Here is a 12,431-nt window from a genome sequence, read left to right on the forward strand (position 1 = left end):
CATGATCTATACTTTAAGACCAACTTGGACATCAGCTGCCATATTTAGAATAATCTCATCTTAATTTGTTGTAGTGTGACCACACATAGTAAGAGCTTGAGGACTCTTTTTCTAACTTAGCTTGGTGTCATATAAGGACAGGTATCTAACCTGCTCCTTAACTTACTACCCAGACTTACTTGCAATGTTGTTTTAGTCAAGCAGAGAACATACCTGTTGCAGAGGTATGGCAGTACTGAACAATTTAGCAAATTCTGATTTAAAAGTAGCTGACCTTTGTTGAACATCCAGTACTGGAAACAAGAGCAGGGAAGTTTATTAGTATTTTTGTTTGTGCATAGACGACTAACCATAATTAATATAGCTGTCCCTTTTTTTTATTTTATTATTATCTTATTCAAACAAAAATACTACTTGGTTTCCTCCTCCCTACCTTTTTTTTCGCTTTGGTTTGCAAAAACATGACAGATACACACTGCTCTGTGCTAAGATACATGGAAGCAACATCCTGATACCAAGAATCCCCAGAAAAAGTAGTTTCCTTATGATGTATTTACAAGATAGCCTTTTAGAAGCAAAATTTCATAACCAATATTTAATACAAAATTACTGAGTACCAAGATGCCTTTTACCTTGTTTTGAACCCTAAGCACCAAATTAACTGCTACTGTAACATCACTACTGCAACTTAGAGTCATATCAGAGATAAATATAGCATGCCTGTCTTTGACTTGGGGCCTTATCTGGCAAACTCTTCAAAAAATTTCACACATAAGGCTTCCTCTCCCCAGCAGCAAATTAAATGATTCAGGAAACCTTCTTTTTTGTAGAAAGCAAAATGATTGCTGGACCAATTTTCACAATTATCAAAAGAATAAAGAAATATACAAGCTGATGTAAATAAGAATAAAAGCAGCCCCTTGAGTTCTATTAAACACAGACTTTTCTTGTAGTGCTATAGTGACTAAACTTCTACATGCCTCAGTTTCTAAATTGGTAATATGAATTGTAAACTGGGAGACTGCCAGGAGGCAAATCTGCAAATTAATATCTGCAAACTGCTTTTTGATGATTAGGTAAAAAGAAATTAAGAAGGACCAAGTATTATGACTAAAGAAGGCAAACTTGCTAGTGGACTCATCAGCAGAGGGGAACCTCCATGGAAGATGAGGAATGTAGTTAGACCAGAAATCAAAAGATGTCATGCAAGCTGCAAAACCAAAAGAAAAGCATCTTCAACCACAGGAGAGAATTGCTGTATCCGTGAGATGGAGCAGCCAGTTGAACATTTTGTTTCTGGTAATTCATTTTTTGAGATATATTTCAGTCCTACAGTTGAAGAAATTCTTCTTAACTAGCTAAACCCTGGTATACAGATAAATAATTTGGATGTCCCTCACTCAAGAAGGGATGCAGCATTTATGGTCTTGGCTTTTTTTTTTTTTTTTTTTTTAATTTACAAGGATCATTACTTTGACCATTGAATCTGCTGAAACATGCAAAAAGGATAGTACTAGAAGTGAGCTCTGATTTCTGGTCTTGATAGTTGAATAGATTTACTATCAATTTCCTTCATATCAGAAAACACACTAGGATATATACCAGACGATATTCCCAGAGCAGCTGGTTCTTAAATACATCTTCTCTGAGGAGAACCAACAGTGTAGCTATTGCATTTCTTACTAATTCAGAGCAGGGCTCCAGATTTCAAACAAAAGTGAATGTTAAAGTGGGCTATGACCAAAGGAGCAGTTTTAATTTGAGTGCAAGGTATGTACTTCAATGAGTATTATATGATAGATCTGTGTTCCGTTTCACCTGACGTCTCTTGAGTTTTTATTAAAATTATTAAGGGTATTTCCTGAGTACAGGCAGCAAGATTTGTCTTACTGTATACACTAATGAAGCTAATTCAGGAGAGAAGGACTAATACCACCAATTGGCATGGAGCAGCCTCCTTTCAGAGTTAGGTCCATCATAGGAACATGGTGGCCAAACACAAATGAAAGCTCTTCCAGTGAAAGTCTATTTAAAATACCTGACTGCAGTTACAGACATTGTATTTCCTAAAGTAACTGCTTCATATCAAAGTCAGATTCCTTAATTTTTCTGGTAAAAATATTTTTACTTCTTTCAGTATTTTGAAGGTTATACAAGTATGGATGACCGAGCTGGAGGGAGTCATGCCTTACCCAAAACTCTTTTATTATTTTCAGATTGCAGAGTCTTAATAACTTGAGCCAAGCAACTTATTCATAGTGAAAAAACCTGATTTAGTAGTGCTTTTGCTAACATTCTGTGGAAGACGTGTGTTTTCTTATGTTAACTCACCACTGGAATGTATTTAACAAGGTCCTTCTTCCTAAGTCATGCATAGCTTAAATTCAAGGCAGGCTGCTAAAACTGGTCAGAACAGTCTCTCAGGGCTGCTTACATTGTTTGACAAGGTGAACCTATAAAATACCAGTCAATATTGTTGTGTACAGAAACAGAAAAAAGTTGGTTTCTGGACATGATGACTTGAGTGTTCAGCATGAGAACTGGCTGGAAGAGAATTAGTAGTGGACTATTCTGTGTCAAATGGAGGTACCTTTTTTTTACTGAACTTACCACTCTCTCCTGCATCAGAATTCAGCTTAATGGGGAAGCACAACAGAGGACTTTCATTATGGCAAAGTTCATAATTATGGTCAAGAAACTAATGTACTACATCCATGAAAACTCTGAGAAAGTCTGAGGCACCTGGTCCAGAATTTAAGGTGGCAACTGTGCAGGATTACCTTTCTCCAGAAAATAGCCTAAAGTACATGGTACAGAAGTATGTAGGACTTAACAACTGGGTCTGCCAAAAACCAGCCTGGTAACAGTTCCAAGTTGTGGCAGAATTATTTTTTAAGAAGTACAGTATTCCTAGGAAAGGTTTATTCTATTTTCACAGCTGTATTATTGTTGTGACACTTCAGATTTCGATTCCAGAGTTCACCTAAAAAATGAGAAGTGATCTACAAGTACAAAGATTATGGAAAGCCCTATAGTCGGGGTTGCAGTGTCCTCTCCAAGCTAGCATCTGGGTCACAACCCCCGAAATTGCGTGTGCTGACCATAAGCTCTCCCTTCTCACATTATTTCCAGTGGCATTGCAACAAGCAGAAGAAAACAGCTAGAGTTGCAAGTCCCCTGGGATGGTCTGCAGAGTTCCTAACTGTCAGCTAAAAAAATGTAACCTCATGATTTGGATATGGAGTAGCTTGGTCTAGGAATGTGAGAAATAACTCATACCAGATGCCACAATGGCATTTTCAGAAAAGTCCAATTAATGGTATAATTGTACTTTAAGCAGCTATATTGCTTATTTCTCTGATCTCTTTCTCAGTGCTGTGGCAGAATGAATTCTTGTGGATTATCTTGTTAATAGGTAATCCTATTTAGTGGGTATCTTTGCTGCAAGGCAGTCTTGGCTTCCTACACATTCAGTTAGGAATGTTTATATTTAGCTATTTTCTGGAAACAGAGCTCCAGCTGCAGCACATAGCAATTACTTTGGATGGATCTTGTTTTTCCTCAGGACATGTCTTTTTCTTGGTGTAGACTGAACAGTCTCACTGGAAATATGTCACTTTGCCTGAACAGAGTTTTGAAGAACAAGTATGTTTAAATAGTATGGGTCCAGATCTGTGTTAGATCTTGATGAGACTTGCAGCCATCCCACATTCTTCTTTTCAATCCTTTTGGGTGTATATTGCTGTTATTAAAAATTGATTGTTGTAAATACCAAAGGTGTTCTAGGGGAATTTTAGTAACTAAAAGCTCCAGGGAGAAAAAAAATGAAGTGGCTCAGTACATTTTGCCTCTCTAACATCCTAATGTTGGGATGCTTTTTCACTCTCTTGTAGGATGGTGCTGTATACTATTAAACAGATGAACACTGAGTCTCATCTTCCCTTCCAGAAGTGGCTGCAAATCAGGCAACAATGCAGTAATCCCTATGGAGATATTTTCTACATACATATTTAAATTGCTTTGGCACCTGCTGTGCTGAACTGCTTGCAGCAAGCTGTTGGTAGAGTACTGATGAATTTAACCTGCCAGTCTTTATGAGTTTTAGGATCTTCATTTTTATTCTTTAACATTCTTTGCGTAGCTATCAAAGTACATTGTCTCACTGATGATGGCTAGTTTGACACATAGGACTCAATGCAATAATTTCTTGAATCCAGGTGTAGGTTGCATCTGTATGGCTGGATGAAATACAACCAAAACCAGACATTTTGAAAGATACTGCTTTTGAAAAATATTTGAAAGATGACGTGGTGGCATGAACCAAAGGGATCTCTGGTTTAGTTTCCCAAATGTAGATGTCTTTCTAGCAAAGAACATCATATGGCAAAGCAGAATACAAACAGCCTTTGTCCTAGAAGTAACCTTGCTGAAGCAGCCAGCACACCTTTTAAGACCGGAAGCAGACTGGCCCTATGGTTATCTGAAGAGTACCCACTAGCAGACAATTCAAAATGAAAGATGATTAAAATCCCCAAATTCATATCTACCGAGTATTTTACACTTACGCTGGAGAAATAAAGTCCTCTGTCTATGATCTTGAAATAATTAATGAGCAAGACCTGAACAAACTCCAGAAATACCACACTATGCTCTATGTTCCATAACCCAGACATACTCATTGCTGCTGTTACTGTGGCAGGGAGTTTACACACACTAGGAATAGTGCTGCAGACTTCCTGTGACTCCTACTTCTCCAGGAAGACCGCAGCAAGCTGCTGCAGTCTCACTTGGGACTTTAAGGGGAAGAGTTTCCTGTTAGGGACAGGATAATACCTCTTGACATACACAGCCTTTTCCTCTGACCCAACTGTCCAAGAAGCAGTGTTCATAAACACAGATGGCAGAAAGTCATCATTTGTTTTTAAACAGTTAACAGAACAAAAGTGGCTAGAGGTCAAATTCTAAACCCTGCAGAAACACATTGTTTAGTTAATACTCTATATCAGACAGCAGCAGTACCTCCCAGGCACAGAATTATACAGAGAATATTCCTGAATTGGATCAAGTCTACTTAGTATCCGTTATCAGTCTTAACTAAGAGAACAGTGTTGCAATTACAGGCTATAAAGTAAACTGAACATCATATTTGCTTTATAAAAATAATTGCTAGAAACTTGATGCTACCTTATCTCTTTTCTTCTAGAAGTTAATAAGGGAGGGGAGTCAAGGCATTTGGGCTCAGCATCACAGAAGATCAAATCCAGTCCTGTAAAATAATAATGGAAAAGTCAGTGGGACCTGAAATTGGCCTAATGAAATGTTATTTTATCTATCGTTACAATATCTTTCTTGATAGGTGTTGTATTTCTAAGTCTCATTTAAAATACTGCAACAGAAGCATTCTGATAAAAAGAAATCTGTGTTGGTTACAAAGCAGCTGCAACATTTCAACAGTATCATTTAAAAATTATGAAATAGCCATCAATATTATTCACAACAGCAAATCAGGAAAGCGATTTGCTATATGTACCTTCTTTTTTTTTCTTATATTATCACATCTGCTCCACTGTAAAAAGCCAGATGGGTTGTTCTACTCCTAAGAAAAGCCAGATGCCCTCTTGATATCTGCCAACACACACTTTTCTATAAGCAGAGAATCAATCTGTTTACTTCTAATGAAAACATTCTACAGATCCATCAGATAAAACACTCTAACATTGTTAGTAACTGACCACTGTTAATAAAACACCACAAGGAAAGATAATGTAAAATAGTCCTAAGTCATTACCAACACATACAAGATTCTTATACTGTATTTCTCAATATTCTGTTTGCTCCCATTTATAAATTTCAAACACTGGGACTCTGACTACTTCCTATAAGTATACAATATGCAATGCATATGTAGCAATAATTTGCAGCAAACATAACAAAATACTGCAAAGGAACAAAAGTACTATAGAATCTGGCAGAATGAATCCAAACAATGTGCTTAGGGCCTTGGATTTACCAGAATCCACTGTGTCTTCATGCACACTTACTTCCATTGCTCTGCTTTCCACAAAAGGGAGATTCCAGGCCATTTAATCATAAATTCCTGGGATGACTCTCTCTCCTTGTTTGTGGGATTTGTTTTTTAATTGTGTTTACATTCTTGTGTGTGGGTTGGGAATTTAGGTTGGTTTGTGATGAAACATCAAAGTTGAGTCCCAAATTAATACTGTGTCAGTCAGTCATATATTCTTTGCACCTTCCCACAAGAGGACAATAGAAACACACACAGTTACCAAGTTTTATGCAACGTTAATGGGATTAAACTAATCTGTAAAACTTTGATGTGATTTTGCTTCCCCATTCAATTTGCCTACTGTTATTTTTCGTATTGTTTGCTTATTGATTTTGTTTTCTTTTTCACATTTTACAAAAAAATCTAAATCTTCATATGAAATAAAAAAAATTATTAGTATTCTGTAAACATGTGAGTATATTTAGTTCATATATCTAATTCTGTTTGTCAGAAAGTGGCATTTTAATCCTGACATATGCATTGCACAGGTATGTGGCCCATAATCTTTCTCCACATAGCATCACAGCAGTTACTATACCAATTACACCATCACATGCAGGAAATTATCAGCAGTTAGAGCAGATAAAAGCTTGAACTAAGATTGCTGTATTTTTTTATAGAGAGTCTTCTTGTTTATCAAAAGCTACACAAGTAATTTAACAGGACTGCTAGTAAATAAAAAGTCCTCAAGTTCTGCAGAACAACTTTGGTGTTTCAAAATCAATAGAGAGTGAAGAGCAACAGATTGTGGGGCTTGCAAGAAGTGCCAGTGAAGAGACAGCAGGCTGAGATTCTCATCAACATAAGGTTAACCGAACTTATAATTTGAGTGTTACCCAAGAAACTATTTCTATCCCAAATGTTGCGATGTTTTCCAGGCAAAATGTTTACATCTGAAACTGCATGAGCTGCTATTCAGATTTACACAACACATTAACTCCTAGCTCAAAAATCCAGTGGAGCAATCCATTTACGCTTTGCAGACTGAATAGTCATCTGTGGTTTGGGATCCTTCTTCACCAGAATCAGTTTCATATTTAGCCACTTTACTCTTCTAACTGCTTCTGTACTAGTAGGATAGAATATCATCCACCCGTAATCTCTGAGTTATAAACTAGATTGGGGAACTGATCTATTTGGCTTAAAAAAATATATGCAACTATTTTAAATATGTTGATATATTTAAAATAAAATATATTTATAGAAATTTTCACCTGGTTTATTTTTCAGATGGATCAGCATCCTGATCTGGTTCACAGTTCAGCCACACAAAGAGCTGCAGACACAGCTAAGGGTTGGTGTGCTGTGTTGCAAGGGCAGGAACAAGGCGCGGGTAGGAACCAGTAATACAGCAAAGACTTCATGTCATCAAGCCACAGCCTTATTTACGATGTGGCTGCTTTTGCCTGGACTAGGAAAGAAATTAATTTCAGTTCCTTACATTTGTGTTAGCTCTGCAGAAGAGACCTGTATCCTCCATGAGTCCATTTAGTAACCATGACTCAGTGTGATTCCTTTATTGCAAAGCCAAACCAAAATTCCAGCACACTTATACAATAAACTTTCACCATATCTTAATTATATATGGGCACACTGTCCACTCAGGAAAACAGGTCATTGTATATGATAAAAATCTCCAGCGAGTGCTAGCTAGACAGAATTCCTAATTTTAAAGATTTGCATCCATTTGAAATTTCCATGGGGTTTGTCTTCCTAATACCCCAAGTTCACCCACACATTTCCTGTCCTCACTGACTGAGCTGCAGGCTGCACGAAGGAGAGATTAGTTCTGTGCTAAGGTTTAAACCTCTCCCCTCAAGAGTGCTTCAGCTCCACAGAGCTTAGCTTAAGCCTTTGCCTGTTTACACACAAGCCAGTGTTCAATATAAATGAGTTCTGGCTTAATGAGTACAGGCTCTGGTGTGAGGTTGGCTGACAGTGCAAACACAGCCTGATGTCTCTGCACCAGGCTCTAGTGCTCGTGTCTGAGCTGGCAATGCACTTCCAGCCATTACACAGCTCCAGCCTGCTGCTGGCTGCTGTTCCTTCCCCAAACAAGAGCTTCATTGCACAGTCTCAGACCAGTCAAACACTTTATTGCTAAAATATTTTTTTGTTCAGAACGGTCTGAGGATGTGATGCTATCCATCCTTCTCAGCCACCTCAGCCTTGGTGCTTCAGAGGAAATCTTATCAAACAATTAATTTAGTCTAACTAAAATTGATGCAAATCTAGATCACAGTTCTCAGCCAAGCCCTACAAAAATACCTTATACTTCATGTCCTGTGGTAACATGGATCTCGCTGAACAAAGATGTGTTGCTGGCGTGCCTTGGTTCCATTAGATTTCCAACAATGATCTAAATGAAAAGAAGAAAGGGTCTTGTTGCATTTTTGGTACACGGTCCATCTGCTACGGTCTCACCTTTGCAACACAAAGATCCTCTCACACGCCCACAAGCATAGCTCACAGCCCCTCATTAAAAGACTTCAAGACACAAAACCAGGGAACAGAAGGATTTAGTGAGTGAGGTAGCAAAGAAACAAAAAGATTACATAGGACATTTAACACAGGATGGGTGGATTGAGCCAAATTAGTCCATGTCTGAAATAAAAGACAATCTCTTCTCTTTCTACCAACATTTGTTGAATAGCCTTTCTTGAATAATACAGATCCCTAGCCCTACTAAGCAGAGAAGGTGTTTTCTGGGCATTGAAAGCACTTACTCCTCTCTCAATTTAGGCCTACTTCAGCAACTGTGGGACATGCCTAAATGATCAAATGCAGACAGGTGTGTGCTAGTTCCACCTGCACTGCTTATTACCTGTGTTAATGTACAACGGTTTCCTTCCTAATAGATCCTCCTCTAAAACTATGGTTTAATTCTATTTTTTTTCTTTTTTGGCAGAAATGTCATCTTCTTTATTACTTTATGACCCTCTTGACTGCAGTAAGAGTATTTCCAAAGCTGTGTGATGAACCAGAGAAAGAAATTATAACCCAGAAAATACTAGGGGTTGGGTTTTTGGGGGTTGGGTTTGGGTTTTTTTTCTGGCCTGAAACAGTGCTACTTCACCACGTGGACCTGAATGTGATCTGGCTCAGAGAAAGGCACGATACACATCCAGGAAGGAATCTTCCTTTGGGTGGAATTCCTAGCTTGGACATCATGCTAACATAGCTTGACAACTTTTAGACCCCACCTGGTTTGGCCTTTTGCTGGTTTGAAGCATGAGAGTTACAGGGAGCTCCGTAAATCCGAACACTGGAAGCTGGACCTATTTACAGTTTACAGTAACAGCACAGAAATTAGCACTCTGATGTCTCCAGTGCCACCCCTCCCCTGGCTCTTACCAGCCACAAAGCGGCGTGAAGCACCCCATAGCCCCACAGCGTTAGACCTTCCTCCCACGGCTCGACAGCTGCTCCGCGGCCGGCTCACCAATTTCCTAGACCTTTACGACTTGCCTTGCCAACAAGTTAAATGCAAGCGCAAGCCGAGTACTTCTGAATTGTCAGTATTTCTGTTTATCGCCCAGAAGAGAAGGCAGAATGTAAATGCAAAAAATAATTTCCCCTCAAATTCTGTGGTTTTTTTTCAGCCGGCTGAACTACAGTTTGCTCCTTGCTCTCAGAACAGCATTAGGTTTTGCTCTTTATTCTATTTCACGGGGGTTTTTGGTAAGGCAGAGGCCTAAGCGCACTGGTAGGAGAGGAAACGTCCCCGGCGGCGAGCAGAATCACCTCAGAAAGCAAGCGGAGATCTCCCTCAAGGAGAGGCGAGGCCGTTCCCCACAGGGCCGAGGTACCCAGGACGATCGGCCGGGGTCTTTCCCCGAGGTGACCCCCCCAGCACCTGTCCTTCGCGGCTGCTTCACCTCCGCACCGCGACCCAGAGAGCGGGGGAGAGCCGCCCCGGACGCCCGCCGCTGGCTGAGGCGACCCCGCGGGGGCTCCGCCGGCCTCGGGGGCGGGCGGACCCTGAGGGGAGCGGGAGACGCCGGCGCGGGCGGCCGAGGAGAAGAACGTGCCCCGCCACGCCGCGGCACCCTCTGGCAGGGCGGGAGCAAGGGCTGCCGGGGGTGTGGGCGGCCCGGGCCGGCCCGAGGAGGAGGAGGGGAACGCGGTGGTGGTTGAGGGGAGGGCAGGGCTGAGCCGTGCCGGGCGGGCGACACCTGGGCGGCTGCGCTGCCTCCTCCTCTCACGTAGGTTTCGACTTTTCTTCCCCGCCCGGAAACTTGGTGGAGCCGAGCCGAGCTCGCCGTCGTCGCAGGCCGAGTCGGCGCTGGGCTTCCCTCGCCTCCTCCCTCCCCTTCTCGGGGGCGAGCGAACCCCCTTCCCGCCCCCGGCGCCTTACAGGTGAGCTGCGGGGGGGGGGGTGTCGGTGTGTGAGGGGCGCGGGGTTCCCGCCGCCGGGTTCCCGCCGCGGCTGAGGCGTCCGCCGCCGGGCTGAGGGGCGGGAGGCCGCGGGGGGTCGCGGATCAGCTGTGGAAGCGGCTGAGGGCGGCAGCTCCCGCCCTCGGCGTCCAGTTCTCTCAGCTGAGGCTTCCTCAGCCGTGACCGAGCGAGGCGGGAGAGCAAATGGAGATCTTGTATCGTTACACGGGGCGGTAAGGACGGCTAGGGCTGGGCAGCGCAGGTGAAGGCTGACTGCCTGCCCCGAGGGTTTCGCTCTTCAAAGGTCGGTCTTGCGGACCGGCAGCACTCGGGCCTCCGCAGGACACCACAAACTCGGCGATTTTGGCCGCTTGCGTGGGTCGGAGGGAGGCTGTAGGGCAAAATTTCTTTGCCAGGAGATGGAGAGGTACTAAGTTGGCAAGTTTCAGGTGCTGTGCTGGTAATTAATGCAGAAAAAGCCTATAAACAGAAGCTGAGATAACAGGCGAAGGAGAGCAATGTGACGATGTGGACATTTTGGAAATGCCTTAAAGGTAAGAAATACAGGTGATGTTAAACATGAGGTAATGCTCTGGAGAGGTTTGTAAGAGACTTGGAAAGAAACGTTTAAGGGATACTGTATAACTGGAATGGTTTTTATTTCATTTAGATGTTTTCATGAGCGGTTTAAAGTGGGGTAAGGCTGTGTGCTGCTAAAGGGATGATCCCACTCTGCTTTGCTGCTTGGTTGTGTGCGCTTGACGTCCCTCTGCTTTTGACATTAGCCTCGTTATCTGATGGAAAACGAACAGAGCAGGCAGCAGCCAGCTGATGCCAGCACAGGAGGTGGCAGGGAGAACGGGACTGCCCCTTTCGGTGGCAGTGCAGGCTTAGTTTGCTATAAGCCATGCTTGAAACGGCACTTTCAATTCCTTGAGCGATTTTTTTGGTCCTATTTTACCTTAGTAAAGTAAGGAATGCAAAATGAGTATTTCCCTGTTGCTTACCAAACCAAAAAGGGTCATATTTTCACCTTCTGCTCCAGGTTTTTAGCCAAGGTGAAAGGACCAGAACTGTATAAAGGCTCCGCAGGAAACACTATTCTAGCTCAAGTGCAGATAGTAAGTGTTAGGGGAGGTCTCTGCTGTGCAAAGGGTATGTCGGGGCAGGGTCAGAGCATATAAGCCTATGGAGATAATAGGCAGCCCAGGGAAGTTTCTGTCACTGTCACACTGCCCCAGAGTTGTCCAGTCTAATCCTTTAGCCTCTGAGGACTCCAGAGCAGCCCAAGGTTTGGGTGGTGTGGTGTAGTATAAAGAACTGTAGTTATCCTCCTGCAGCAACGCCAGTTGTGTGCTGTGCCTTTGAGGGACAGCGCTGATGTTTGTCCTTGCTGCTTAAAGGCCAGAGCTCTTTTGGCAGTTCTCCAGCAAAGAGAAAGCAGATTGCACACATGGCTCCTTCAAAACAAAACTTCTTTCTCTTAAGTTACACACTCAAACTCTTCTTTTACAATGTACCTAAGCAGATGTAGTGTGTCTGCTGCTGAAAGAGGCTAAGGCAGTGGTAATAATTATTCCCTCCCCCAAAGGGATTTGCTCCTGAAGCAGCTCATGAAGTCAGAACAGCATCAGTGCTTGTGCAGGGAAAAACAAAGGAGTCATATGGCTGAGGATGCAGCAGAGAAATGATAAACAGGAGGCCAAACTTTCATGGGGCTTGCTAGCTGTTAGAAAACTCAGCTGTGCTATAAATCCACACCTTCATTCACCTTATTTATGTGTCTGCTCTATGCAAGCTTGATGCATATGTAACTCATTTAAATAACGGGGATGTACTAGCATAAAACTCCAATGAAATGAAATGGAGAGAAGGACCTGTGGTGTGCACCAAAAAGGAACCTCATCTGTTGAAAGACAAGTTTCTTGTAAAGTTTCTAACCAAATGAATAGTGAGGGAAGTGAGCAAGAGTTAAGAAACAGACTCA

The 12,431-nt window shown here is 42.2% G+C and overlaps 1 protein-coding gene and 1 long non-coding RNA gene across 3 annotated transcripts in view; one reads left to right on the forward strand and one right to left on the reverse strand.

Annotated features, from left to right (window-relative positions):
• Window positions 1-213: 213 nt before the first annotated feature.
• On the reverse strand, window positions 214-7,347 carry LOC115333509. Its single transcript, XR_003920824.1, has 3 exons — window positions 7,282-7,347; window positions 5,185-5,266; window positions 214-293 (listed from the first exon to the last, which is right to left on the reverse strand). It is a non-coding gene; the product is annotated as an uncharacterized LOC115333509 (long non-coding RNA).
• A 2,883-nt stretch (window positions 7,348-10,230) lies between these two features.
• The window catches only part of LOC115333497 (ligand of Numb protein X 2-like), a 32,084-nt gene continuing 29,883 nt past the window's right edge, over window positions 10,231-12,431 (forward strand). Inside the window, exon 1 of one of the 2 annotated variants that reach the window (XM_029996486.2) lies at window positions 10,231-10,426. The gene's annotated coding sequence lies outside the window, so the exon portion shown is untranslated. Of the gene's footprint in view, window positions 10,427-10,867; window positions 10,999-12,431 lie in introns of those variants that run through there. The other variant, XM_029996487.2, reaches the window with a different exon arrangement.

This window comes from Aquila chrysaetos, chromosome 21 (genome assembly GCF_900496995.4).
Source record: "Aquila chrysaetos chrysaetos chromosome 21, bAquChr1.4, whole genome shotgun sequence".
NCBI classification, from domain to species: Eukaryota; Metazoa; Chordata; class Aves; order Accipitriformes; family Accipitridae; genus Aquila; species Aquila chrysaetos.